The sequence below is a fragment of the Hypanus sabinus genome, chromosome 26, assembly GCF_030144855.1.
Source record: "Hypanus sabinus isolate sHypSab1 chromosome 26, sHypSab1.hap1, whole genome shotgun sequence".
Classification (NCBI taxonomy): domain Eukaryota; kingdom Metazoa; phylum Chordata; class Chondrichthyes; order Myliobatiformes; family Dasyatidae; genus Hypanus; species Hypanus sabinus.
In genome coordinates, this window is record NC_082731.1 from 35,667,775 (window position 1) to 35,695,178 (window position 27,404).

The 27,404-nt window shown below is 45.8% G+C and overlaps 1 protein-coding gene across 1 annotated transcript in view; it reads right to left on the reverse strand.

Moving 5' to 3' along the window:
- LOC132381432 (sodium/calcium exchanger 3-like) overlaps positions 1–27,404 on the reverse strand; it is a 587,903-nt gene that overhangs the window by 316,823 nt on the left and 243,676 nt on the right. The window lies entirely within an intron of this gene.

Sequence of the window (27,404 nt, forward strand, 5' to 3'; positions counted from 1 at the left end):
TTAGGACGAGGAACAGCATCTTACATGCTCAAACAACTGAGCAGAGGGCATATTGTGGCAACTCCAGGCTTTAATAATTAATACGGTGAAAGACAGATTCAATATTAATACTGTTATAAAATGGAAAAGCAGTGGCAAAGACTGAGCTTCTCTGCATTACGGCGTAATTAACCTTCCGCTCCCCATTTTGGCTCCCCTTTTACCCCTTATAGTCAGACAGTGATGAAATCCTTTAGGCAATGCTGCCGTTGTCCGGGTCTATTTTCATTTGAAGTCGAGTCCCACTCAGTTGTATTATTAGTTCTATGGGACTGTAACTTTAACCTCACCCAGATATAAGCAACCTGAAGGGTTGGGGCTAGAGATGTGTCCTGCAAGCCAACTGATTTAGATCACTTTGTCGAGGATCTTCGCTCCATCTGCAACAAGCAGGATTTCCCAGCGCCCAACAATTTTAATTCCAATCCACATTCCCATTCCGACATGGCAGTCCATAGCCTCCTCTCCTGTCACAATGAATCCACTCTCAGGTTTGAGGAACAACTCCTCAGATTCTGACTGGGCAGCCTCCAACCTGATGGCTTGGACAATGATTTCTCTAACATCTGGTAATTATCCCCCTCCCTCTTCTCCCATTCCCCACTCTGGCTCCCCTCTAAACTTTTCTCATCTCCTCACCTGCCTATCACCTCCGTCTGGTGCCCCCTCCTCCTTCCCTTTCTCCCACAGTCTCCTCTCCTACCAGGTTCCTCCTTCTTCAGCCTGTTACCTTTTCCACCAATCACCTTCCAGCTTCTCACTTCATTCCCCCTTCCCCCTCACCTGGCTTTACCCAACGCCTTCCAGCTTGCACTACTCCCACGTTACTCTGCTTCTTTCCCCCTTCCCCTCAAGTCCTGAAAAAAGGGTTTCGGCCCACAGTGACGACTCTTTATTCCTCTCCGTAAACGCTGCCTGGCCTGCTGAATTCCTCCAGCATTTCGTGTGTGTACTCTGGATTTCCGGCATCTGCAGAAACCCTTGTGTTTGTGACCATGAACCCAAAGTCATTATATTAGTATTTGGACGCTCACCTCAATACTTAAGAGCAGACAGCACGCGCTGGGACCTGGGATCACTGTCAGATCGGACTCAGGTCTCGGGCTGAGCAGCTCCAAGTTGATCGCTCACGTACCATCTGTGAGAAGTCCAGTTAGTGAAGATTGGTTTCATATCTACGTGACACTTATGCGACAGGCTGGTATATGTCTAGGGGATAAATCCCAGCCACTCACCAACCCCGCCTCCTGTATAAGCAGGTGCTGTGGAAAACAAGTTAACGCAGCGTCGTGCGCACGATATCAAGCTCACACCAGATACAGTCATAGAAAATACTTTAAGGAGTTTACTAGAACTAAATGATTACTAACAATACAGTATATATGAAGGGAAAGAAAATAAAGAAAAAGGCGCCAAAACTTGTCAGAGTTCGGTCAATTTAGTGCACATCGTTGGAGCTCCACCATTGAACCATTCGACCCCTCGTCGCTCTCCTCCGACCTCCATGACAGCGCACCTGGGACCACCCGAAGTGGCCGACCGAGCAGTGCGGCACACGTCCGCCTTCTAAGGCGCCATCTTCACCCCTCTCGAAAGGACAACGAAATCCCAGCTCCCAGACCCACAAGAAAAAATATTACATCCAACCCCACTGGTTAACTAATGAATACAATCCCCGTTTTCAGCAATTCTAAACGTAAACAGACTGCGAGAAGCTTCGAGAATGCTCTGCCAGACCAGTTACCATAACCTAACATGCTAACTCTCTCACCAGTTAGCATAACAAAGAAGCAGTTTTACTCCTAACAGACAAAGAAGCCATTTTGATTAACATACGCAGTACATCTATATATCTAATAATATGGGCAAAAGCCACGGAAAAGCTGCAGCAGGGTCAGTCATTTCTGGCTGCATCATTGTGTGGTACAGACGCTTCGAGTCATCAGACCACAGGACCCCACAGAGGTCAACTGAGTAACAACTTCGACCCTCAGACCGTGAGACTAATGAATACCCTGCAACCACTGAGGTCTTGTCACTAGGACAGCGAGCTGTTTACTGTTCACTCCTAACCTGCGCTGTGTTTTACCAGCACAGGTCAATATGCATTTTGAATTATGTTTTATAAACTTATTTATAATATTTTAGTTTATGTGCTATGTGTGATATATGTTGTGGTGTCTCTCTCTGGTGCTTCCCTCTCCCTTCCCCTTTTCCCAGCCACGATTCCCCTCTCCCTGTCCCCTTCACACTCTCAGTCCACAATAGAGACCCAGATCAGAATCAGGTTTATCATCACGAGGATGATTCCTGGAATGCAGGGACTAACATACGAGGAGCGTTTATCGGCTCTTGGATTGTATTCATTAGAGTGTAGAAGAATGAGAGGGGATCTCATAGAAACATTTCGAATGTTGAAAGGGTTGGACAGAGTAGATGTGGAAAGGCTGTTTCCCTTGGTGGGTGAGTCCAGGACAAGAGTTCACAGTCTTAGAATTAGAGGGTACCCATTGAAAACAGAAATGAGGAGAAGTATTTTTAGCCAGAGGGTCGTGGATTTATGGAATTCGTTGCCACATACAGCTGTGGAGGCCCAATCATTGAGGGTTTTTAAGGAGGGGATTGACAGGTTTTCTAATTAGTCAGGGTATCAAGGGATATGGGAAAAAAGCCGGAAATTGGAACTAGACGGGAGAATAGCTTAGCTCATGGTGGAGTGGCAGAACAGACACAATGGGCCGAATGGCCTGTTTTTGCTCCTTTGTTTTGTGACCTTGTGATCACTCACATATGTCAAGATTTTTTTTGCTGCAGCAGCAGTACAATGCAATACATAAAACTACTACAGTACTGTGCAAAAAGCTACACATATGTGGCTAAAACTTTTGCACAGTAATGTAACTTCCTTTAGATTTTGTGCCCCAGCTGATGAATGCTAGTATTATATATTGTGTGCAGTTCTGGTCACCGAATTACAGGAAGGATATTAATAAGGTTGAAAGAGTGCAGAGAAGGTTTACAAGGATGTTGACAGGGCTTGAGAAATTGAGTTAGAGAGAAAGGTTGAACAGGTTAGGACTTTATTCCCTGAAGCGTAGAAGAATGAGAGGAGATTTGATATAAAATTCTGATGGGTATAGATAAAGTGAATGCAAGCAGGCTTTTTCCACTGAGTCTAAGGGAGAAAAAAACCAGAGGACATGGGCTAAGGGTGCAGGGAGAAAAGTTAAAAGGGAACATTGGGGGGGGGGCTTCTTCACACAGCGAGTGGTAGGAGTGTGGAATGAGCTGCCAGATGAAGTTGTACATGTAGGCTCAAGTTTAACATGGATGAGAGGGGTTTGGAGGGATATGGGTCAGGTGCAGGTCAGTGGGACGAGGCAGAAAAATGGTTCGGCACAGCCAAGAAGGGCCGAAGGGCCTGTTTCTGTGCTGTAATGTTCTATGGTTCTATATGGTTTCTTCACCACCTCATAAAGCTCAAGATGCTTGGTCTTATTCAGCAAAGCCCCTCCGATCTTCTGTGTTCCTCAGGCAGCAGTACAGTATAGTACATAGAATTACTACAGCATTGTGCAAAAGTCTTAGGCATCCTAGCTATATATATCTGGCTAAGACTTTCAGTACTATTCCTTCTAAGTAGTTCACACTCACAGTACTACATTCTCTCACAATTCACACCAGCAGTACTATATCCTCAATTCATATCACACTTAAAGTACTGTACCCTCTAGGCAGTTAACACTGAAGCTACTGTCACTTGCCAACACAACATAGATAAAGATGCAAAGAGCTTTAAAGATTAGCTTTATTTGTTACATGTACATTGAGCACGCAGTGATCTGTGCTGTTTGTGTCCGATCAAATCAGCGAGGATTATGTTGGGCAGCCCACAAGTGTTCCCACACTTACGGCACCAATAGAGCATGGCAAAGTCATAGAGTCATAGGAAAGTACACACAGAAGCAGACCTTTCGGCCCATCTAGTCCATGTCAAACCATGGAAACTGCCTACTCCCATCAACCTGCTCCCGGACCATAGCCCACCATACCTCTGCCATCCATGTGCCTATCAAAACTTCTCTTAAACTTTGAAATCGAGCTCACATGGACCACTTCCACTGCCAGCTCATTCCGCACTCTCACGGCCCTCTGAGTGAGAAGTTTCCCCTCATGTTCCACTTAATCATTTCACCTTTCACCCTTAATCTTTTTTTACCTCTTGTCCTAGTCTCACCTAACTTCAGTGGGAAAAGCCCGCTTACATTTACCTTATCTATACCCCTCATAATTTTGTATATCTCTAACAAATCTCCCCTCAATTTTCTACATCTAAAGAATAAAGTCTTAACCTATTTAATCTTTCCTTACAAGTCAGGTCCACCAGTCTTGGCAACATCATTGTAAATTTTCTCTGCACTCCTTCAACCTTATTTCCATCTTTCCTGTAGGTAGGTGACCAAAACTGCACACAATACTCTAAATTAGGCCTCGCCAATGTCTTATACAACTTCAACATGACATCCCAACTTCTGTACTCCATACTTTGATTTATGACAGCCAATATGATAAGAGCTTTTTTTTTAACGACCCTATCTATCTGTGCCACCACTTTCAATGAATTATGGACCTGTATTCCCAGATCCCTTTGGTCTAGCACACTCCACAGTGCCCTACCGTTCACTGGGTAAGACCTACCCTGGCTGGTCCTGCTGAAGTGCACACTTGACGGCATTAAATTCCATCTGCCGTTTTTCCAGCTGATGCAGATGCCTCCGCAAGCTCTGACGGTCTTCCTTGCTGGCCACTGCACCCCTAAATCTTGGCGTAACCTACGAATGTGCTGATCCAATTAACCACATAATTATTCAGATCGTTGATAGAGATGAGGAACAATACAGGACCCAGCACCGATCCCATAAGACGAAGGAGCAGAAGGCCCATCGAGTCTGCTCCGCAAGAATCCTCCGCAAGCAATCCCTGTGGCACTCTGCTAGTCACAGGCATCCAGAGAGGTGAACATCAACCACCACTCCCTGGCTTCTCACACAATGTCTAATCCAATTTACTACATCATCTTGAACGCCAAGCGACTTAACCTTCCTGACCAACCTCCCATGCAGGGCCTTGTCAAACGCCTTGATAAAGTCCACGCAGAAACGTCCATGGCCACAGCTCTCTCTCCTCAAGCCATTTGACTTTGGACTGTGGGAGGGAAGCCAGAGCCCCCAGAGGAAACCCATACAGTCACAGGGAGACCGTATAAGCTCCTTACGTGGTAGTTACTGCCTGTTAGGTCATTATCGTTTTGGGCGCCAATGAAGGCCCAAGGATTCTTCATTTCTGTTTACATAACAATTTTTTTTTTGACCAGTCAGGTTTGTTAGCCCCAGTTGTACCCCTGAACAGGTGGGCCACTCTTAGTCTGGCCTCTGCCCTTTGACCTGTTTGCAATGGGTGATCCCACCAAGGGTCAAAGCACACTCCAGCCAGCATAGCTCCCAGGGTCATTGGGGCACGGAAACCTCCGCACCCGACGGGAAAGTTGTGAAGTTGTGGTCCTCTTGGAGGATTCAATGGTCCGACACAGACAAAGACCATTCAATCAATGGAAGACCAATTGCAAAATCCCACTTAGTTCAGACCAAAGACCACACTAGCAAGCGTCCAAACAGGAAGGCCTCTTGGAGGCCTGACAGGCCGTGAAAGTCCTTAAAGGAGAATTACGAGCCTACTGTAGGCTGCGTAAGTTATTAATGGGTAAAGGCACTGCGAGGAATGAAATACAACCATCCATTCTCTCTAACGATTCCTCAGGGAAATTAGAGGGATACTTTACAGGACTGCTTTTGAAGTCTGTGTGGTACGACATCATTCTTTATACATTATAGGTGAAAATAATCGGCAGTGCATCAAACTGCTCTCCTGGTCACCCCCACTGAAAACACTCCTAAAAAGCACAGTGTCATATTATCTAACAAAACTCTCTTGATGATTAATTACTGATGGCTTTTTTTTTCTAAATAGCCTTCTAATGAAGAGCAGAGGGACAGAATTTGATAGCCCTTCTAAATGGTCCCAAGGATTAATTTATGCCTGTTGCTTCCAGCGCAGCGACTTTGCCTTGCGGCCAATTTATGCGAATACTATGGGGAGCCAATGCTGAATGCGCTGTTAGCCGAGATTCTTCAGCCGATATTGCAAGCAGTTGGCTCTAGATCAAGCCAGCCTGTCTACTAATGCAAGCCGGCACTTCCTTAGGAAGAGCACTATAACTGCGTGAAAATCATTTTGTGGCAAACTATTACAATAGTGCACAACTTTGGTAAGGGGGGCTCCAACTGTTGACAACACTGGACTGGAGGTCAGGCTGGAGAAGATGGAAAGGGGAAGGGGTGCCTACGGGAAGCAAAGAGCCCTGTCTATGCAAAGCCTCAGAAGGGCAGTGAGAACAGACAACCGTGGTGGTCAGGCTAAGACCCTAATGACCCTGGATGCACTCCTTACGTATGTAAGGGGTCAAGGGCAAGGTATATATATCTCAAGTGGCTTATGAGTCCAATCTTGGCTTTGAAAGTTCTTCCACATTCAGGACAGGTGGTTCCAGATGGCAGATCAGCTTTGGTTGTTGCTGCCCCTCTTTCCATTTTCTTCTCTTTTCTTCCAATTCTGCACATCTGTCGGCTTCGAAAGTTGCTGTTCCTTCTCGGGTGATGACTCACCAGAGTTTCCCGTCCTTGGCATTGGTTTCCCACTTGTTGATGTCGATGTTACATTTCTTCATGTTGGCTTTTAAGACGTCTTTGAATCTCTTCTGTTTTCCGCCCCTTTTACTTTTGCCTTCTTTAAGCTGGGATTAGAAGATTTGCTTTGGCAGATGTTCGTCTTCCATCCAAACACCATGACTGCTCCGTCTTAGTTGGTTCTTGATGACGTAGGCTTCGATGCTCGTTGTTTTTGCTTCACTTAGTACGCTGATATTGGTTCTTCTGTCTTCCCAGCTGATATTTAAGATGTTTCGAAGACAGCATTGATGGAACTTTTCAAGTGCCTTCAGATGTCGTCGGTATGTTGTCCAGGTTTCTGATGCATACAGGAGCGTTGGGATCACCACTGCTTTGTACACTAACATTTTGGTGTCTGTTCGGATGTCACGATCATGAAAGACTCTTGTTCGGAGACATCCAAAAGCAGTTTCAGCGCATTTAAGACGATATTGGATCTCATTGTTAACGTCGATATTATATACACACCCACACACACACACACACACATAGCTAGGGTGGCTAATCATTTTACACAGTATTGTGTTTGCTTACGTAGAGCACGGAGCGAGTTTGTAAATCTGGCGGGAGCAAAGAGCAAAGGATATTAGGAATGGTGAGGGTGGAGGCCATGGGAGGGGTGTGCAACAGGTGGCAGAGAAGGAGTGCCAGGAGCAGAGGGGTTCATGGTTGCAGAGCCCTAAGACTCCAGGCAAGGTCATTTGAGTCCAAACAAATGGTTTATTGATCATTACAGAATGTTTCTCTGATGCTTCCCGCTCCCTTCCCCTTTTCCCAACCATAATCCCCCTCTCCCTGCCCCCTTCCCACTCTCAGTCCACAATAGAGACCCACATCAGAATCAGGTTTATCATCTCTCACGTAGGTCATGAATTTCTTTTTTGCGGCAGCAGTACAGAGCAATCCATTAAATTGCTACAGTACTATGCAAAATTCTTAGGCACCCTAGCTATATATTTGTGGCTAAGACTTTTGTACAGTACCAGCTGTCTTCCAAGAACCACCAGACATACACTACTGATGTCAACCAGCAACGTCAATCAAGAGTCAGTCTCCCCCTCTCCCCACCACGCATCTATAGAGGTCTCCACATCTTGTAAATCAATTAAAAAAATTCAGAAAGGGTTCAAAGTAAATTTTATTATCAGAGATCACGTTCGTCACCGCACATAACCCTGAGATTAATTTTCCTGCGGGAATACTCAGCAAAGGTATAGGATAGTAACCATAACAGGATCAATGAAAGATCAACTAGAATGCAGAATGCAGATTAAGCAAATGCAAATATAATTAAAGAGCAATTAAAAACAAGGACGTGAGATAAAGAGATAAAAAGTCCTTAAAGTAAGATCATTGGTTGAGGGAATATCTCAATGGATGGGCAAGTGTGTGTTCAAGAGCCTGATGATTGAGGGGTAGTAACAACAGGTGCACGTTGGAGAGTATCCTAACTGGTTGCATCACAGCCTGGTATGGAAACACCAATGCCCAGGAATGGAAGGAGCTGGGTGCAGTGCAATACATCACAGGTAGAGTCCTCCCCACCCACTCAGGCCATGCTCTCTCCTCACTGCTACCACAGGTGGGATTTGTAGGAACCTGAGGCCCCACATCACCAGGTTTAGGAACAGTCATTACCCTTCAACCACCAAGCTCCTGAACCAGAGTGGATAACTTCACCCACCCCAACACTGAACTGATTCCACAACCAGCGGACTCACTTTCAAGGACACTGAAACTCATGTTCCCAATATTATTTATTTACTTATTTGCTCAAGTTATCTTCTTTGGCTCATTGGCCTTTGCTTATGCACAGTTTTCCAAAAATTCTATCGTATTGCTATATTTTTTGTGTAAATGCCCGCAAAATATGAGTCTCACGGAGAAGGTCTTTCTGGTCCTTCGAGCTGAGCTACCCCACAATTTCACCACAGTCTAATCCCGTAACAACTTACAATGACCAATTAACTTATCAACCGGTACATCTTGGGACTGTGGGAGGAAACGGAGAAAATCCACAGAGCCACGCAGGGAGAACGTACAAACTCCTTACAGGCAGTGGTGGGGTTTGAACCCCGGTTGCCTGTACTGCAAAGCCTTGTGCTAAACACTAGTGGTATATGGTAGCACCGACATACTTTGACAGTCAATTTAATTTGACTTTGACCTTGCATGCTGTTCACTGTTTCTCACTTCCCTCAACAGCCAATCCTCCCAAGCCCTACCTCCGAGGCTCTCTTCCTTACGACAGCCATCCAAGCCGCTAGGATATTAGACAATAAGATAGAGGAACAGAATTAGACCATTTTGGCCCCTCGAGTCTTCTTTGATAGTGAGGCCAGCTGAAAAGATTATTGGAATCTCTTCCTGCCATTACAAACATTTACACTACACGCTGCATCCGCAAAGCAAGCAGCATTATGAAGGACCCCATGCACCCCTCATACAATCTCTTCTCCCTCCTGCTGTCTGGGAAAAGGCTCCGAAGCATTCAGGCTCTCACGACCAGACTATATAACAGTTTCTTCCCCCAAGCTATCAGACTCTTCAATACCCAGAGCCTGGACTGACACCAACCTACTGTGCCTATTGTCCTTATTGTACTGTGCCTGTTATTTATTGTACCGCCTGCACTGTTTTATGCACTTTACGCAGTCCTGTGTAGGTCTGTAGTCTAGAGTAGCTTTTGTATTGTTTCATGTAGCACCATGCTCCTGAAAAAAGTCTAGTTTTTACTGTGTACTGGAACAGCAGTTATGGTCGAAATGACAATAAAAGTGACTTGACATTCACTCCAGGCTGATTTTCTTTCAACCCCATTCTCCCACCTTCTCCCTATAAACCTTAACCCCATTACCAATGAAGAACCAACTGATACACTCCATAACTTGCCCTCCGCAGCCTTCTGTTGCAACGCCATTGCGTGTGTGTCAAGCAGAGATTCAGGGAAGGGGGTAAAGGATTACAGAGAGAGGACAGAAAGATGGGGTTTACTAAAATCAGCTGTCATGGCTTCACATGCATTCAGTTCAAGTTCTGACCACAAGTACATAGCTTAAAGGACTGTACTGGGAGATTTGGCATGTCAGCAATAACACACAGAAATTTCTCCAGATGCACCATGGAGAGTACTCTGACTGTATCACTGTCTGGTATGGAGGGTGCGAGGCGACTGCACAAGATTGAAGTAAGCTGCAGCGAGTTATTAAAATTAGTCAGCTCCATCATGGGCACTAGACTCCATAGTACCCAGGACGTCTTTAAGGAGCGATGCCTCAAAAAGGTGCCATCCATCATTAAGGACTTCCATCACACAAGATGTGCCCTCTTCTTGTTGCTACCATCAGGAAGGAGGTACAGGAGACTGAAGGCACACACTCAGCGATTCAGAAACAGCTTCTTCCCCTCTGCCATCCGATTTCTGAATGGGCATTGAACCGATGAACACTACTTCAATAGTTATTTATTTCTTTTTTTTGTTGTACTACTTATTTAATTAAACTATTTTATATATACTTACTGCAATTCACAGTTCTTTTAATCTCCCTATTATTATGTATTGCATTGTACTGCTGCCACAAAGTTAAAAAATTGCACGACACATGTCGGTGATACTAAACCTGATTCTGAAATTCAGATTCTGATTTCTTTATTTTCCTCTAAATACCTGCAAGAAAATAACTAACAAAGTGGTATGTAATCACATATTTACCTTGATAATAAATTTTACTTGACCAGGAAAATCAGCAACCTCAAAAGAGGGGAACATCATTATCCTCATTATCATCATCATCATTATGGGCCGTGTCATATGACATCATCAATATGTGCCGTGTCATATGACATCATCAATATGTGCCATGTCATATGACATCATCAATATGGGCCGTGTCATATGACATCATCAATATGTGCCGTGTCATATGAAAAAACTGTCAAGAACAGTCATGGTCATGGATAAGATCATGGTCTTATCTATGACCATGACAGTTCTTGGCAATTTTTTCTGCAGAACCTGGTTTGCCATTGACTTCTTCTGGGCAGTGTCTTTACAAGAGGGGTGACTCCACCTATTATCAATGCTCTTCAGAGATTGTCTGCCTGGCGTCAGTGGTGGCATAACCAGGGCTTGTGATGTACACTGGCTGCTCATACGACCATCCACCACCTGCTCCAGTGGTTTCACGTGACCCTGATCGGGGTGGGGGGGGATAAGCGGGCACTAAACTTGCCCAAGGGTCACCTGCAGGCATACAGAAGGAAGGAGTGCCTTACACCTCCTGTGGTATCTCCAACCTGCTATCCAAGAGTGGGAACAAGGGTGGAATAGAGAAAGGTAATGGAAACTAGAAGGTGGGGAATCAACTAAGTAAGAGGGCAGTGGAAAATTAAGGATAATTTTAAGAAGTAGAGAACAGGGAATCAAATACCAGGGAACATTTTTTTAAAGCTAGAGGGGAGAAGTTTACAGGTAATATGAGGAGCAAGTTTTTACACAAAGGGAGGTAGGTGCCTGGAGTATGTTACCAAGGGTAGTTGTGGAAACGGGCAGATTGGTGGAATTTAAGCATACACATGAATATTGTTAGGGTGCATTCTGGAGTTTGGTTGTATAGCGAAATATTAACTTCGATAACCAATCTTTAAATCTGAATGTGGATTGTACATTAAATTTAAAATGCAGCCCTGAACAAGTTTTCCTGAAGCTGTGGACACCAGTGAACTGAAAACCAGACAATGCTGATTAACATTCTCTTTGGGTGTCTGGAGTGTGGGTGCCAAGAAGGAGGTGTGAGAATTATATGTAATTCAAAGGAAGCATTGTAACTTTAAAATTGTCCTGCTGTTGCCTTTGATCTTTAGCATATAAAATGTCATATAATATTGGGTCATACAGTGCTCTTCCTCTAGAATATCTCACTTTCTTGACTAAAACACTTCTATATCCACTAGCTTCAGTGTCTCCCTGATGGCTTTGTTCCCATTACAATAAATATGAAGGGAATGGAGGAATATGAATGATACACAGGAGGATAGTTCACATAAATTGACATCGAGATCAGTGCATTATGAGCTAAAAGGCCTATCCAGTGCTGTACTGTTCTATGGAGGCCCATCTGATTTCAGTGAAGTGATCTGAGAACAGGAGACAGCCAGACAGTGAGCAGGAAAGAGTTAAAAGTGGTTCAGTATTTGCTGTATCTGTTACTCAGCCCCTGCCTCTCACTGATGGAACAACTGATGCTATGTACCAACTCGGTAAATTAAATTTACTGTAAGGCATATTTTATTACATAATGGTTTCTCAAGTTGACAAAATGAGCATTAGGACTGGAGCGTGGGTGGTTTTTCTAATGCAGGTACGCCTGTGCTTCTCACAGCGTTAGGCTGCAGGGAAGGCTTCCCTCATGTTATGGTACCTTACGACTCCCAGAATCAGATGCTCGCAGGGGCAAAAAAATGCCCCATGACCAACTCCGAAAACAGTCCTCCAGTCCCCCTCAGTAAATAGGTCTGAGCAAATGACCATCGTCAGAAGGTAAATATGACCACAAACAGATTACAGTCCAGTGGGGCAGCACGTTAACTGTAGTGGTTAGCAGAACGCTCTACAGTACAGTCGGGTTCAACTCCTGGCTCCTGCCTGTAAGGAGTTGGTACGTTCTCCCTGTGTCGGCGTCGGTTTCCTCCCACTGTCCAAAGACATGCTGGTTAGTAGGTTAATTGCTCGTTGTCAATTGTCCTGTAATTGGCCCAGTGTTAAGTTGGATGTTGCCCGGCAGCAGGGCTTGTGGGCCGGGAGGGCATATTCTGCACCGTATCTCAACGAATTTCCGTAAAAATAAATAAATATTGAGATGGAGAAAGACAGCGGCTGGGGGATTCCTCCCTCCCTGTCTGCAAGCTGTCAAGGAAGTCAGGGGGTTGCTGGGCTGCACAGCTCGAAGGGCTGAAAGGGCCTATTCCCGGCTGTGTCTGAATAAATTAAAAACTAAATAAATTAGATTTGATAAATATTGAAGTGGAGAAAGACAGGGCCTTGGAGATTCCTTCTTTTCTGTCGGCTATCTGAGAGAACTGTCAAGTAAAGTCCTTTGCAACTAGTGGGTAACAGTGGGGGATTAGTGTGGAGAGTGGGCGGGAGAGAGAAGAGTGCGTATCATAGTCGCTCAGCCTTCGGTGCAATGAGCCCACACTATCCATCGACATTAAACCTATTCTCCCCACATTCTGCTCACCTACACACACACGGCACAGTACAGAGGCCAATTATCTAGGACCCGTGGGAAGGTGTAGGAGGAAGCAGGAGCTCTGTGGTCACAGAGAGAACGTGCAAAGACAAGACAGCGCCCAAGGTGGGAATCGAACACCGTTTCACCGGTGCTGTGGGGCACTGCTGTGTAGCCTCAGGCAACACGATGCTAGAGATCTTGGGAGACTTCCCTAGATTAATACTTACGTTTCCCCATAAAATCCAATTAAAGGTAGATGTAATTAAAGATCTGTTTGTGCTGTGGATGCACAGTATTAACCCTTGTTAATACTGATTCCTGTTAACGCTCAAAATCAGATTCAGAATCAGAACCGGGTTTAACATCACTGACATATGCCATGAGAATTTGTTTTGTGGCAGCAGTACAATGCAATGAATAAAAAATTCTAAATTACAATAAGAAGTATATGTTAATATGTAGCATCCGTGCCCCCAGTTTACCCCCATTCACCTAGGGTGAACCACTGTCACCACACCAACACTTCTGTGTAAATATGGTGTAATGTCCCCCCAGTACACGCTTTACATTCGGAGTCTTCCCCAACCAGAAGCCCTGGATGAGCCGTGAGATAAGGGCCAGATCAGAGGCACTCAAGTCTGGTGGCCAAGAAAGTTCAAGAGACCCAGGTACGATCTCCGGAAGCCATCTCGTGTGCGAAGCGGCAATTCCGGACTAAACCTGAAAGAATGAAGAACACTCGATGGTTGCCACAGAGCTTGAATACTATCATCGTTTATAAATTTAATCCAAGCAACACAGGCGACAAAAGGGCTTCTCGCTCCCAGATGAGCTCAATGCCTTCTACGCTGGCTTTGCTGTCAAAACGTGAAGGAACCAGCACAAACTCCCACAGATGATCCTGTGAGTTTAATCTCTGAGATCGACGTACAAGCAGCCCTCAGGAGGTGACTCCACGATAGGTATCCAGCCCAGGTGGGGTACCCAGCCAGGTATGAAAGACCTGTGCTGATCAATTGACTGGAGTATTCACTGAGATCTTTAACCCCTCACATTGGCAGTCTGAGGTACCCACCTGCTTCAAGCAGGTTTCAATTCTAGCAAAGCTTGAGACGAAAGCGGCAACCTGCCTCAACGATTATCATCCAGTAGCACTTACATTTGTAGTGATGAAGTGTTTTGAAAGGTTAGTGATGAAACATATCAACTCCTGCTTGAGAAGCGACTTGGACACACTCCAATTTGCTGGCTGGAGCATCAGTTCCCCAGCAAATACTATCTCATTGGCTCTTCACTCAACCCTGAGATACCTGACCAGCAATAATGCAGACATCAGGATGCTCTTTATTGACTACAGTTCAGCATTTGGGCGTTGGCGCGTGGCCTAGTGGATAAGGCATCGGTCTAGTGACCTGAAGGTCAGTGGTTCGAGCCTCAGCTGAGGCAGCGTGTTGTGTCCTTGAGCAAGGCACTTAACCACACATTGCTCTGTGACGACACCGGTGCCAAGCTGTATGGGTCCTAGTGCCCTTCCCTTGGACAACATCGGTGGCGTGGAGAGGGGAAGGCTTGCAGCTTGGGCAACTGCCAGTCTCCCATATAACCCTGCCCAGGCCTGCACCCTGGAAACCTTTCAAGGTGCAAATCCATGGTCTCACGAGACTAACGGATGCCTAAATCAGCATTTGATACCATCATCCCCTCAAAACAAATAAATAAGCCGCAAGATTTTGGCCTCAGTACCTCCTGGTACAATTGGATCCTCGATTTCCTCACTTGTAAGACCCCAGTCAGTTCAGATTGGCCACAGCCTCTCCCCCATGATTTCATCAGCAGAGGTGCCTCACAAGGCTGTGTGCTTAGTCCCTGCTCTACTCATTTTACACTTATGACTGTGTGGCTAAGCACAGCTCCTATGCTACATTCAAGTTTGAAGATGATACCAATGCTGTTGGCCAAATCAAAGGAGGTAACAAATCAGAATATAGGAGGGAGATTGAAAATCTGGCTGAATGGTACCATAACAACAACAACCCCTTACTCACTATCAGTAAGAACGAGGACCTGATTATTGGAGCAACACACACAAAATGCTGGTGGAACACAGCAGGCCAGGCAGCATCTATAGGAAGAAGCACCGTCGATGTTTCGGACCAAGACCCTTCATCAGGACTCGGCCCGAAACATCGACAGTGGTTCTCCCTGTAGATGCTGCCTGGCCTGCTGCGTTCCATCAGCATTTTGTGTGTGTTGTTGTTAACGTTGACAGCGCTTCTCCCTATAGATGCTGCCTGGCCTGCTGCGTTCCAACAGCATTTTGTGTGTGTTGTTGTTAACGTTGACAGGGCATCTCCCTATAGATGCTGCCTGGCCTGCTGCATTCCGCCAGCATTTTGTGTGTGTTGTTGTTAACGTTGACAGGGCATCTCCCTATAGATGCTGCCTGGCCTGCTGCGTTCCAACAGCATTTTGTGTGTGTTGTTTGAATTTCCAGCATCTGCAGATTTCCTAGCATTACCTGATCATTGGCTTCAGGAGGAGGAAACCAGAGGTCCATGAGCCAGTCCTCATCAGAGGATCAGAGATGAAGAGAGTCAGCAACTTTAAATTCCTTGGTGGGGTTATCATTTCAGAAGACCTGTCCCGGGTCCGGCATGTAAGTGCAATTACGAAGAAGACACGGCCGTCCGTTGGCGGAAATCTGCTGGCGATGTGCTGGATGTTAGGCTTCTTGGAAAGACTCCACACACACAGATTTTTCCTTTTACTCCGATGGACGGGAAGGCGTAGGTATGCACATTTTGCCAGTCAATGCGGTTGTAGAATCCAGTGACTGGGTGCGGCGTGACCCAGCAGGAGTATCATAGTGCCGAGCGCATCACTAATGCAACACTTAAACCAATCACAGGCAACAAAATATTTGACTTCCTTTCATCAAGCCAATGAGATGCTCAAGACACAGCACCCAGATCTTCGGCATCCACCACACATCAGTCTGATCAGAGTAAAGCCTATTAGGGAATTTAGTTTCATTACCAATGCTAAACACTACAATATCATTCCCTGCACAGCTGTTGAGGTTTTCCTTCTTCTTCACGGGTAAGGAATGAGCATCATGAATCCTGGCTTCTTCTGGGTTGCTAAATGCGATAAAGAGCTACTTCTGTCTTGATGAGAGCTCTTTAAGTACATTTCTCAAAGCAAATTACAATCACCTATTGTGGAATCGTCATCCAGGGATGTGGGGTTGGAGCCACAAGACACAGGGGCAGAATTGGGCCACTTGGCCACTCCTGGCAAGATGGCGGTGCATCTTGTCACAGCAGCTTCTACGGGGTCAACGAAAGGTGCTACCGTTCTACTTAACTGCACAGCTAATGATTGCAAGATCCTGCTGCACATTAAGGACAGCAGGTCTACACTGTCAGTGAGTCACTCGCTGGTGGAGATAGTGAAAGAGCTGTGCAACGTGCCTGAGTCGATGGAGGCTCACAGTCAAACAGTGAGTGGCCGTCACAGTCGTTTTCTTGTGGCCGCGAGACCCCTGTGGATGTTGTTAATCTGGTACTGATGCACCATCAATAACTCTCTGAGACGTGAGGCGAGGTATCGGCTTTTATTGACTGGAAGAAAGAACAAGCAGTAGTTGACCACCATACTACATCCTGGAGACTGAGGGCCGGGCTCAGGCCCCAATCGCCTTTATACCGGGGTCTGTGGGAGGAGCCACGGTCAGTGGGAGGGGCCACAAGAGCAGTCAGCAGGGGGCGTGTCCAGACAGGTATATGTAGTTCACCACATTCACCCCACCTTTATTTAAAAAGAGAGTCCCCATGGGGCGAAGTTTCTTACAAGTATATTTACAGGTTAAGTCTATCAGGTGGTCGAATCTGTCGCTGCGATCTGCGTAGCACCGGCTGTGATTGCACAGGTGCCGGTGGTGATTGCACCGGAGACGGTGGTTGTGCTGGTTCCGGCCTGACTGGAGGTGTCAGCCCACTAGGCGTCAGTGATCCCTCATGCGTGTGCGAAGCGCCTGGTATATGTGCTTCCAAGACGCCCGGTATATGAGTGTCGTGAGGAGTCTGTGTAGGGCTCGGTGTGCCCGGTGTCACCTCGGGTACAGGGTTCATAGTTACCGTGGAGTGTTCAGGGTAGTGGTCTGCTGCTCCTGCAGGCACCAGGTCACGAACGGAGACCGTGTCCTCCTGCCCATCAGGTAAGACCACGTAGGCATACTGGGGGTTCGCATGTAGAAGGTGAACCCTCTCGACCAGCGGGGAGTATTTATTGCTCCTCACATGTTTCCGGAGCAGCACTGTAGTTCACCTCACGTACGCTACAAGTTCGATTCATTGACTTATTGGATGGGTGCAGGGGCAAATGGAGGGGGGCCTGGTCCTCAGTCATAGTGAAGACTAGGCCTGAAGCCACAGTGTCGCCTGTTTGCAGCCCACTGGAGTGAGTGGATGAAGCCTTCATACTTCACCGGGGGCGGGTGAGGCGTGGTGTCCCAAAACGGAGTCGGAGCTGCCCTCCCAGGGTTTTGCTCGGCAGAAACAAGCTGCGGATTTTACAGCGGCGCTCAGAGAACTCGGGCCTCAAGCTGCGAGGTCGCTTGCTTTTCAGCCACTGGGGGAGAGGCCTCCGAGCCTTCGCGCTCTGCTGGGGGTGGTGCAGCGCAGTTGTGGTGACGGAGGGTTTAAAATGGACTGAGAGGTCTGGACTATAGATAGATATATTTGTCTGGTTGTGTTTTTACTAATATTCTTTATGTGCTTGTACACTCGAGGGTGTAGGGAGAGCACTGGGACTCAAAGCCACAGTGTTGCCTAATGGGAGTCAGGTGTAGGGAGAGCACTGGGCCTCAAAGCTACGGATTCACCTAATGGGAGTCAGGTGTAGGGAGAGCACTGGGCCTCAAAGCCACGGATTCGCCTAATGGGAGTCAGGTGTAGGGAGAGCACTGGGCCTCAAAGCTACGGATTTGCCTAATGGGAGTCAGGTGTAGGGTGAGCACTGGGCCTCAAAGCCACGGTGTTGCCTAATGGGAGTCAGGTGTAGGGTGAGCACTGGGCCTCAAAGCTACGGATTTGCCTAATGGGAGTCAGGTGTAGGGAGAACACTGGGCCTCAAAGCCACAGTGTCGCCTAATGGGAGTCAGGTGTAGGGTGAGCACTGGGCCTCAAAGTCACGGATTTGCCTAATGGGAATCAGGTGTAGGGTGAGCACTGGGCCTCAAAGCCACGGATTTGCCTAATGGGAGTCAGGTGTAGGGAGAGCACTGGGACTCAAAGCCACGGATTTGCCTAATGGGAGTCAGGTGTAGGGTGAGCACTGGGCCTCAAAGCCACAGTGTTGCCTAATGGGAGTCAGGTGTAGGGAGAGCACTGGGCCTCAAAGCCACGGATTTGCCTAATGGGAGTCAGGTGTAGGGAGAGCACTGGGCCTCAAAGCCACGGATTTGCCTAATGGGAGTCAGGTGTAGGGTGAGCACTGGGCCTCAAAGCCACGGATTTGCCTAATGGGAGTCAGGTATAGGGTGAGCACTGGGACTCAAAGCCACAGTGTTGCCTAATGGGAGTCAGGTGTAGGGTGAGCACTGGGCCTCAAAGCCACGGATTTGCCTAATGGGAGTCAAGTGTAGGGTGAGCACTGGGCCTCAAATCCACGGATTTGCCTAATGGGAGTCAGGTGTAGGGAGAGCACTGGGCCTCAAAGCCACAGTGTCGCCTAGCAGGCGTTGGGGACAGTTGACAGAAGATATCGGTGGGCTGGGGGAGGTCTAGACCAGACATGGGCAAACTACGGCCCACGGGTCATATGCGGCCCATTAAGCTTTTTAATCCGGCCCGCAGAACTTGATGAAATTATGTTAAAAAAAACTTGTTAACGTTTTTTCCCCGCAATTCTGGCTTTTTCCCAATAGATGACGCACTCTATATACATTGACCTTTGTTGAGGTGCAGCGTATTACTCCACATTTGCGCTTTACTTTGTGACCTTGTGGCGACCCATTTCCTGGCACATCCGAACCGGCTCACAAATAGCCAGCGTTCCGGCTAAGAGAGATCGCCTGCGGGTATTTGCGAGCACAGAGCTCGGCATACCGGCACGCTCTCCCTGCTTTGTCATTGTGCGGGTCGTTGTTGAGTTTTGGCACAGGGGACAATTGAATAAGAAGGAGCAGGACAAGTAGACCTGCATCTCCTACCGTTTTTGAAATAAAGACAGTCAGGAGGAGAGTGATGATGATAATATCTTGAAGGATAACAGAATTTTCAGTGCTTTAAGATAATAACTGTTACTATTTAAAAAAAGCTGTATTTTATTCATTTAATTTTCAGTGTTTTAAAAGTCATTTCAATAAATAGCTAAATACCATGGGACTTCAAAGACAGATATTTTGTTGTAATGCATTTGTTCATTTTCAATTGAAATTAAAGCACATGTTTTCTACATATCCCATGATATTTTATTTTCTCTTATGAGGTGTATTACCAAAACACTCCGTCCATCTGCTCCAGGTCCGGCCCCCCTGTCAAATTTTAGAACCCTTTGTGGCCCGGCCCGCAAGTCAAAAAGTTTGCCCACCCCTGGTCTAGACTATATATATACATGCAAATTCTATGTCATTATATTTTCACTGATATTCTTTATGGGTTTGCTGACTTGTAAGTATCAGGCCACGGTGCTGTGGTGGGGGGAAACGAACGTCAGGACTCTTATTACGTCCTTGGCCCCGTAGTAATGCTGTCTCGTATGCCGGTATTCATGTTTGATTGAATGACAATTAAACCTGTATTGAATTGAATTTGGTCCCCCTCGCCTGCTCCACCATTCCATCGCGGCTGATTTATTTTCCCTCTCAACCTCATTCTCCTGCCTTTTCCCTGTAACCTTTGAAATCCTTTTTAATCAAGAACCTATTGATGTCTGCTGTAAATGTACCCAGCGACTTGGCCTCCACAGCTGTCTGTGGCAATGAATTCTCAGAGTCATGACAGATTGGTCAAAAATGATCCTGGGAATGAACAGCTTAAAGTATAAAGAGCATTTGATGATACTGGGCCTATACTCACTAAAGAAATACTTTCACATCTCTGTTCTAAATGGGGCGTCCCTCTATTCAGAGGCTGTGCCATCTGGTCCTAGACTGCCCCACATCCTCTCCATGACCACTCTATCAAGGCCTTTCAATATTTGATAGTTTCCCCCCATTCTTCTAAACTCCAGCGAGCACAGGCCCAGAGCCATCAAACGGTCCTCATACCTTAACCCTTTCATTCCTGGAAGCATTCCAGTATCAATACTCAACCAGTATCCCAGTTTCTCACTTCCTAAACTGAATGGCCTGAAGAACTGATGCACCATCAATAACTCACTCTGAGACGTAAGGCGAGATATCGGCTTTTATTGACTGGAAGAAGGAGCCAGCAGTGAGTGACCACCATAATACATCCTGGAGACTGAGAGGCCGGGCTCAGGGCTTGATCACCTTTATACAGGGGTCTGTGGGAGGAGCCACAGGAGCAGTCAGCAGGCAGCATGTCCCTACAGGCACACGTAGTTCACCACAAGAACACCTAAAAAGAGACATGGCCCAACACTGACCCTGTCAGAAGGTTGAACTACAAGCAGTTGGCAATAACACGAGGTGCATGGTTTGTCAAAGTTCAAAGTTCTGAATAAATAAAGACACTAATTATGCTGACAGATGAGAAACGTCAAAGGGTTAGTCAAAGAATCAGATAGGAAGGAGGAAGACACTTCCTACAGAGTGAAATAGTACAGTCTGGAATACACAGAAGCAAGGATGGTGGAAGTGGTTTCAACAACAAGTTTCATTTGAGGAGTGGTGTTTTAGCTGCATTTTACGCCATGGATGCTCTTTAATGTAGCCAAGTCCAGTCAGGTTTATTGTCATTTAACTATATACATGTATATAACATATATAACCATATAATGTATATAGAAACGAGACGATGTTTCTCCGAACCAGGGTGTTAAGCACAGTAGTACACATAACACACAATAACTTTTGAAGGTAAGCATAAAATCTATGAATTTTATAAGGATAAAGTCTTTTGGGATGGTTGAATCATAGTCATAGAACAATACAGCACAGAAACAGGCCCTGTGGCCCATCAAGTTCATGTTGGCCTATTGCCTCATCCATCAACCTGCCCATGGACCATTGCCCTCCCTATCCCTTCCATTAATGTACTTATTCAGATTTCTCTTAAATGTTTGAATCGAACATGCATCCACCACTGCCGTCAGCAGCTCACCCCTCTGAGAGAAGAGGGTCCCCCACATGTTCCCCTTAAGCTTTTCAACTTTCACCCTTAACCCACGACCTCTATTTCTAGTGACACCCAGCCTCAGTGAAAAAAAAAGGCAGCATTCGTTTGCCCTGTCTATACCCCTCATAATTTTATATATACCTCTACCAAATCTCCCCTCATTCTCCTAAGCTTCAGGAATAAAGTCCTACTGCAACTTTTCCCTATAACTCAGGACCTCAAATCCTGGAAAAACATCCTTGACTTTTTCTCTGCTTCAATATTGGGAATGGAGAGGGTGGAGTGGCACAGGTAAGGTGTGGGACAGGTGGGAGAGAAGGAGTCTCGGGGGGGGAGGGTGGTGTGGGTGCAGACACACCCAGCCCTGAGACACCAAGCGAGGTCATTTGATTCCAAACAATTGGTTTACTGATCATTACAGAAATGTCTCTCAAGTGCTTCCCGCTCGCTCCCCTCCCCCTTACCCTCTTCCCAACCATGATCACCCCTTTCCCTGCCTTCTTCTTACTCTCAGTCTACAATAGATTGTGAACTGAGATGCCAGAAAAAGTGGTGGATGCCAGAAAGTTGGTTAAGTACATGGATGGGAGGAATACGGAGGATTATGGGTGCAAGTGCAGGTCGATGGGACTCAGCAGAATAATGGCCCAGCATGGACTAGAGGGGCCAAAGGGCCTGTTTCTGTGGTGTTGTGTTCTAAGATTCTATGACTCTAGGTAAAAAAAAGCATCATTCTGGTTAATTTCAAAAACACCATATATCTGAGGCCCTGACTTATTAACCAAACTCAAGGGCAGACTAAACCAGTGACTTATAAGGATTCAGCGTACTTTCATGACCTTTGTGTTCTGTGCCTTGGTTGGTAAAAACCGAGATGTCATGTGTATTCACACCACATTTTAGAGATCTCTATACACACCGTGTGTGGGTTCATTAATATTTATCTCAAAGAACGCTGGTCTCAAGAACAAAGCCCAGGTGACAGCACATGTCTGGAAAAATCCAGCAACAATTCGGGTGGGTGAGACTGGCGCAGATGCAGAACCAGTACACTCTGCTTAGGTGACAAAGTGTTTCCTGACGCAGCTCTCTCTGCTGGGGCATTCGGGCAGGAAAGGATGGCTTGGCTTTGGGGGACGGGAGGCTGGTACGGATCATGGGGGATCAGGAGGGAGAAGCTGCTGAGGGCTTCAGAGAGAGAACACACATCCACAGAAGGTTTCAGGCAGGTGATTGGATGGTTTAGTTTAATTTTATTCTAAAGACACGAGGGAGTCTGCAGACGCTGGAAACCCACGCACACACAAAATGCCGGAGGAACTCAGCAGGTCATCCTTGGAAATGAGCAAACAGCAAACTTTTGAGGCGAGACCCTTCATCGGGAGGAAGACAGCCAAATTAAAAGGTGGGGGGAGGTGATAGGTGAGGCCAAGTGGGTGGGAAGGGTTGGAGAAGTAGGAACCTGATAGGTAAGGAGAGTGGACTACAGGGGAAAGGGAAGGAGGAGGGAAACCAGGGAGAAGTGATAGGGAGATAAGAACAGGAAAGAGTGGGAAATAAAAGAAGATGAAATTTCGTTTAGAGTCCAGAACGGTAACGATTCCTGTGAGGAATCACATTGCCAGGTTTAGTACAGCTGAAGGGCTGTTGCACAGAACTATAGTAATTTTATGTATTGCACTATAATGCTGCTGCTGCAAAAAAAAACAATCTATAGAACAGTAACTGTAAACAGGATCAATGAACAAAAAAAATCTATAGAACGGTAACTGGAAACAGGATCAATGACCAACAAAATCTATAGAACAGCAACTGTAAACAGGATCAATGAATGACATGAAATAAAAGAGCATGAAATGTCAAGGTAACACATCCTTAAAGTGCCTTAAAGTGAGACCATCTGTTCTGGATTGTGTCCTCCCTCGTCATTCCCAACATCCTTTTCACCCGCCAGATTTACAAACTCGCTCTCCACTCCACATTGACAAATACAGTTCTGTGTAAAATTCTTAGGCACCTTAGCTAGATATATGTGTCTAAGACTTTTGCACAGTGCTTTATTTTGATAATAGACTTGCCTTGAACTTAGAATGCTGCACCTCCAACCCAACGAGCCAGCGCTGCCCAATTACAACCACGTGACTGTGGAACTGTACACCTTTGTGGAATGGGGTGGAACATACAAACTCCTTACAGTGTCCAATACGGACAACATCAGGAAAGGTCATTCCAAACTCCCCTGCAGTGCTGCAAAAGGAACGCTGCATTAAGTAATGCGACCTCCCAGCATCCCTGGCTCAGAAACTGCACCATAGTCACAAGGGAGAGCCTATCTGAGAAGTTGGGAGTGTTGGGATAGACTGTAGTTTTTGATGGACTCTAGATTACGGTGTCTGGAGGGGCTTTGCTTTTGCTTGCATGGTGGGTGATGCAGGTTGGTGTTTTTGCTGGAGCAAGTTGGTGGGGTAGGTGGAGGGTTGATAATTCAGCTGCTTCCTGGGCATGGGAGAAGAAGGAGGGCTTTGGGGTCCCAATGTTTTTCTGTCATTCATTATTTCTTCTGTCCCGTGGCTGTCTGTGAAGAGCAAGAATTTCAGGTTGTATACTGTATATATTCTCCAATACTAAATTGAACCATTTGCTCTCAACTGTTCATGTGGGGCATGTTTTTTCATGTTTTTGACTTGTGCCCTGTAACTGATGTAAAATCTTTGGGCTCAAAGTTAGTTTCCTGGTACTTAGAATGGCATTGATATGCAATGCCAAATCTGAATTCATGGAACGTCACATTGAGCTAAGCTGGTGGCACATAATAACCATTGCAAACTGAACGTGGTTCAGAATGAGATTTCAGCATTCCTTAACAGAAGCAGTACTTCAAATGGAAAAAGGGGAAGGGAAATTTCTTCTGGAAGTTCATGAAGACTAAGAATTTCAGGTTATGTATTGTATATATTCTCTGATTTTAAATTGAACCACTGCACCATGGATTGACGCCAGGACAAGCCTCTGGCACAATGCCTCAGAACTGGCCATTACACTTCACTCCAAAGGAAAGAATTTGCCAATTGACAAGCACTGAAATGCACCAAAATCTGCAACTGAATTTGTGAGCTTCTAGACTTCATTCTGAACACAGCCCTCTTTTTATTTCGCAGCCAATTTTTTAATGCATTTGGTGCTCTTTAAGAACAGAATAATTTATAGAGAGCTTGTGAAAACAATGTCATCAACCCTCACCAACACTCTGCTTCATCAATCATGTTGGTCAAAGATGATTTTCCTTTAATGTATCCTATATTGACTTCCATTTATCAATCTATTGTACTTCACCAAGGGATAATTCACTTTTGCTTCATTGGCCTATATAGTCTACCGCTGCCCACTAACCAACCTGTAACTTTCCTCCCCGATGGAGAATTTACAACCATCAGCCCTCTTGTTACACAGAGAGGGGTATCCAAGCTTGCACAGATATAGCAAGCTTCACAAGGGCAGGTCATCCCAAAATTGCTTAATTCTGCATTAGTGAGGCCCTCCCTTGGTCAGGAACAACCATGGAATTTGTGTCCCAGCTGCCTACATAATACTCAAGCCAGCATACAAGCCTGAGCAGTACAATATGGAGAGCAAACCGGTGGCCATGTATCAAACACTCCCCCTCTGCACTGGCTGATGAAACCAAAAGAACGGCAGAGACTGATAAAATTTGGCACCGGCTGCATCGCAGGAGCTGCCAGTCATTATTAAGCTCCACACAGGAGTCCAACTCCAGATTTTTCTCTCGGGGTTTACTCCCAAAGCCTTCCCCATGAGTGAGTACGGCCACAATTTGAGATCAGAGTTTACCTTCTCCTAAGTGAGCTGCCAACCCATCTGCTTGAAGCAACTGGCATTATGGCGCCAGTAACCCAGCCTTGCCACTTCTCCTGTCCGTAGAAGCTGTTCTGCCAGACTTATAAGTTAAGCCACATGTGAAAGCCAGGAGCTGGAGTTGGTTATCAGAGTCCAGTCGAAGGGTCTCGGCCCAAAACATCGACAGTGTTTCTCCCTATAGATGCTGCCTGGCCTGCTGTGTTCCACCAGCATTTTGTGTGTGTTGTTGTTAACGTTGACAGCGCTTCTCCCTGTAGATGCTGCCTGGCCTGCTGTGTTCCACCAGCATTTTGTGTGTGTTGTTTGAATTTCCAGCATCTGCAGATTTCCGCGTGTTGGTTATCAGAGGCTATTTGAGACACATGCCAATGGGAGCTTTCGCCCCACTATTTCCCCAGGTTATGACAACCTTAAGGAACCTAATTCTGCACAGTTGTTATTATATAATGGGCAGTACGCCAAATGCTTCATACCAAGGGGATGCAAGTAAAATGAAATAATGGGTTTAAGATATATAGTTAAGTGAGACGATATAATCTAAGGCAACTTGGATGGATCTTTGACGTCTCATTACAGAATAGCACCTCCGTACCATCCTGACTATGCAAATCTCCAACCCCACCCCCAAATCTCTTTCCAGTCTTACCACAACCTTCCAAATAGCTCTTACTCACCACACTCAGTTTACCCCAATGGCAGGCAAACCACCTGGTCCTGGGCTTGGTTCTTTTCAAAGTATCCTAGCATTGTGCAGGATGGAAACAGGCTGTCCGGCCCACCTTGTCCATGATGATCAGTAGGGGCCCTTTTGTACTATCTCCCAGCACTTGACCATAGTCCTCTTGGCCCAAGTGATACAAGTACCTCCTTGCTGATGGTAACAATGAGAAGAGGGCATGTCTTGGGTGATGGGGTTCCTTAATGATGGACACCAAAATGTCCAATTGGACGATAGTTAAGTCCAGTAACATCATGAAGGATCCAACCCACCCTGCACACGGACTACTTTTCCCACTCCCATCAGAGAGAAGGCTATGAAACATCCATGTCAAAAACCGTTATGTTCCCCAAGCAATAAGGCTGATCAACACATCTAACCATTAACCCACACAGCCCACCACCACTATTTCATCATTTCCCATCAGTCACCTTATGTACAGATATTCCTGTGCCTATCATCACTTTATGGACTTAAATTACTATTTCTTAAGTATTTATATTAATTGTATTTTTTTATTATTGTGTTCTTTTTTTTGTGTGTGTTTTTTTCTGTGATGCATTGGATCCAGAATCACAACTGTTTTATTCTCTTTTATACTTGTGCACCAGAAATCACACTAAAAAATAGAGGACTACGGGTAACCCTAGGTAATTTCTAAAGTAAGTACATGCTTGACACAGCATTGTGGGCTGAAGGGCCGATATTGTACTGTAGGTTTTCTATGTTTCAACATAATTTGGAACCTTGAATCCTGTTTCTTGAGTCAGAACCTTCCAAATCAGCAGCAAGTCACTTACCTACACTAACTCTCTTGAGTCCACCTTGAAGCAGAGGTAGAGATGTCGGTCCTGCCTCCTCAGAAATTCTCAGAAACTTTGCAGACTTCTATGGAAGTTTCTGAATGACATCTACAATTCGACAAACTTCTACAGATTTCTGGTACAGGGTATATTGGTTGGTTGCATCACAACCTGGTATGGAAACGCCAATGCTCGTCAAGGGAAGATCATACAAAAAGCACTGGATATGATGCAGTCCATCATAGGTAAAGCCCTCCCCACCCCCACTGAGCACTGTCACAGGAAATAAGCATCCATCGTCAAGAACCCCCTTGTCCCAGTCATGCTTTTCTCTCACAGTTACTATCAGGAGCTTCAGGACCCACACCACCAGATTTAGAAGTTATTACCCCTTAGCCATCAGGCTCTTGAACCAGTGGGGATAGTTTCACTAACTCTATCACTGAAATGCTCCCATAACCTACGGACTCACTTTCAAGGACTCTTCATCTCATATTTTCAATATTTATTACTTATTTATGTATAATTATAATTATATCACTTTTTTTTCTTTTGTTATTTGCACAGCTGGCTGTTTGTCCATCCAGTGGGAGCAGCCTTTCATTGACCCTATTATGTTCCTTGGACTTGTTGAGTATGCCCAC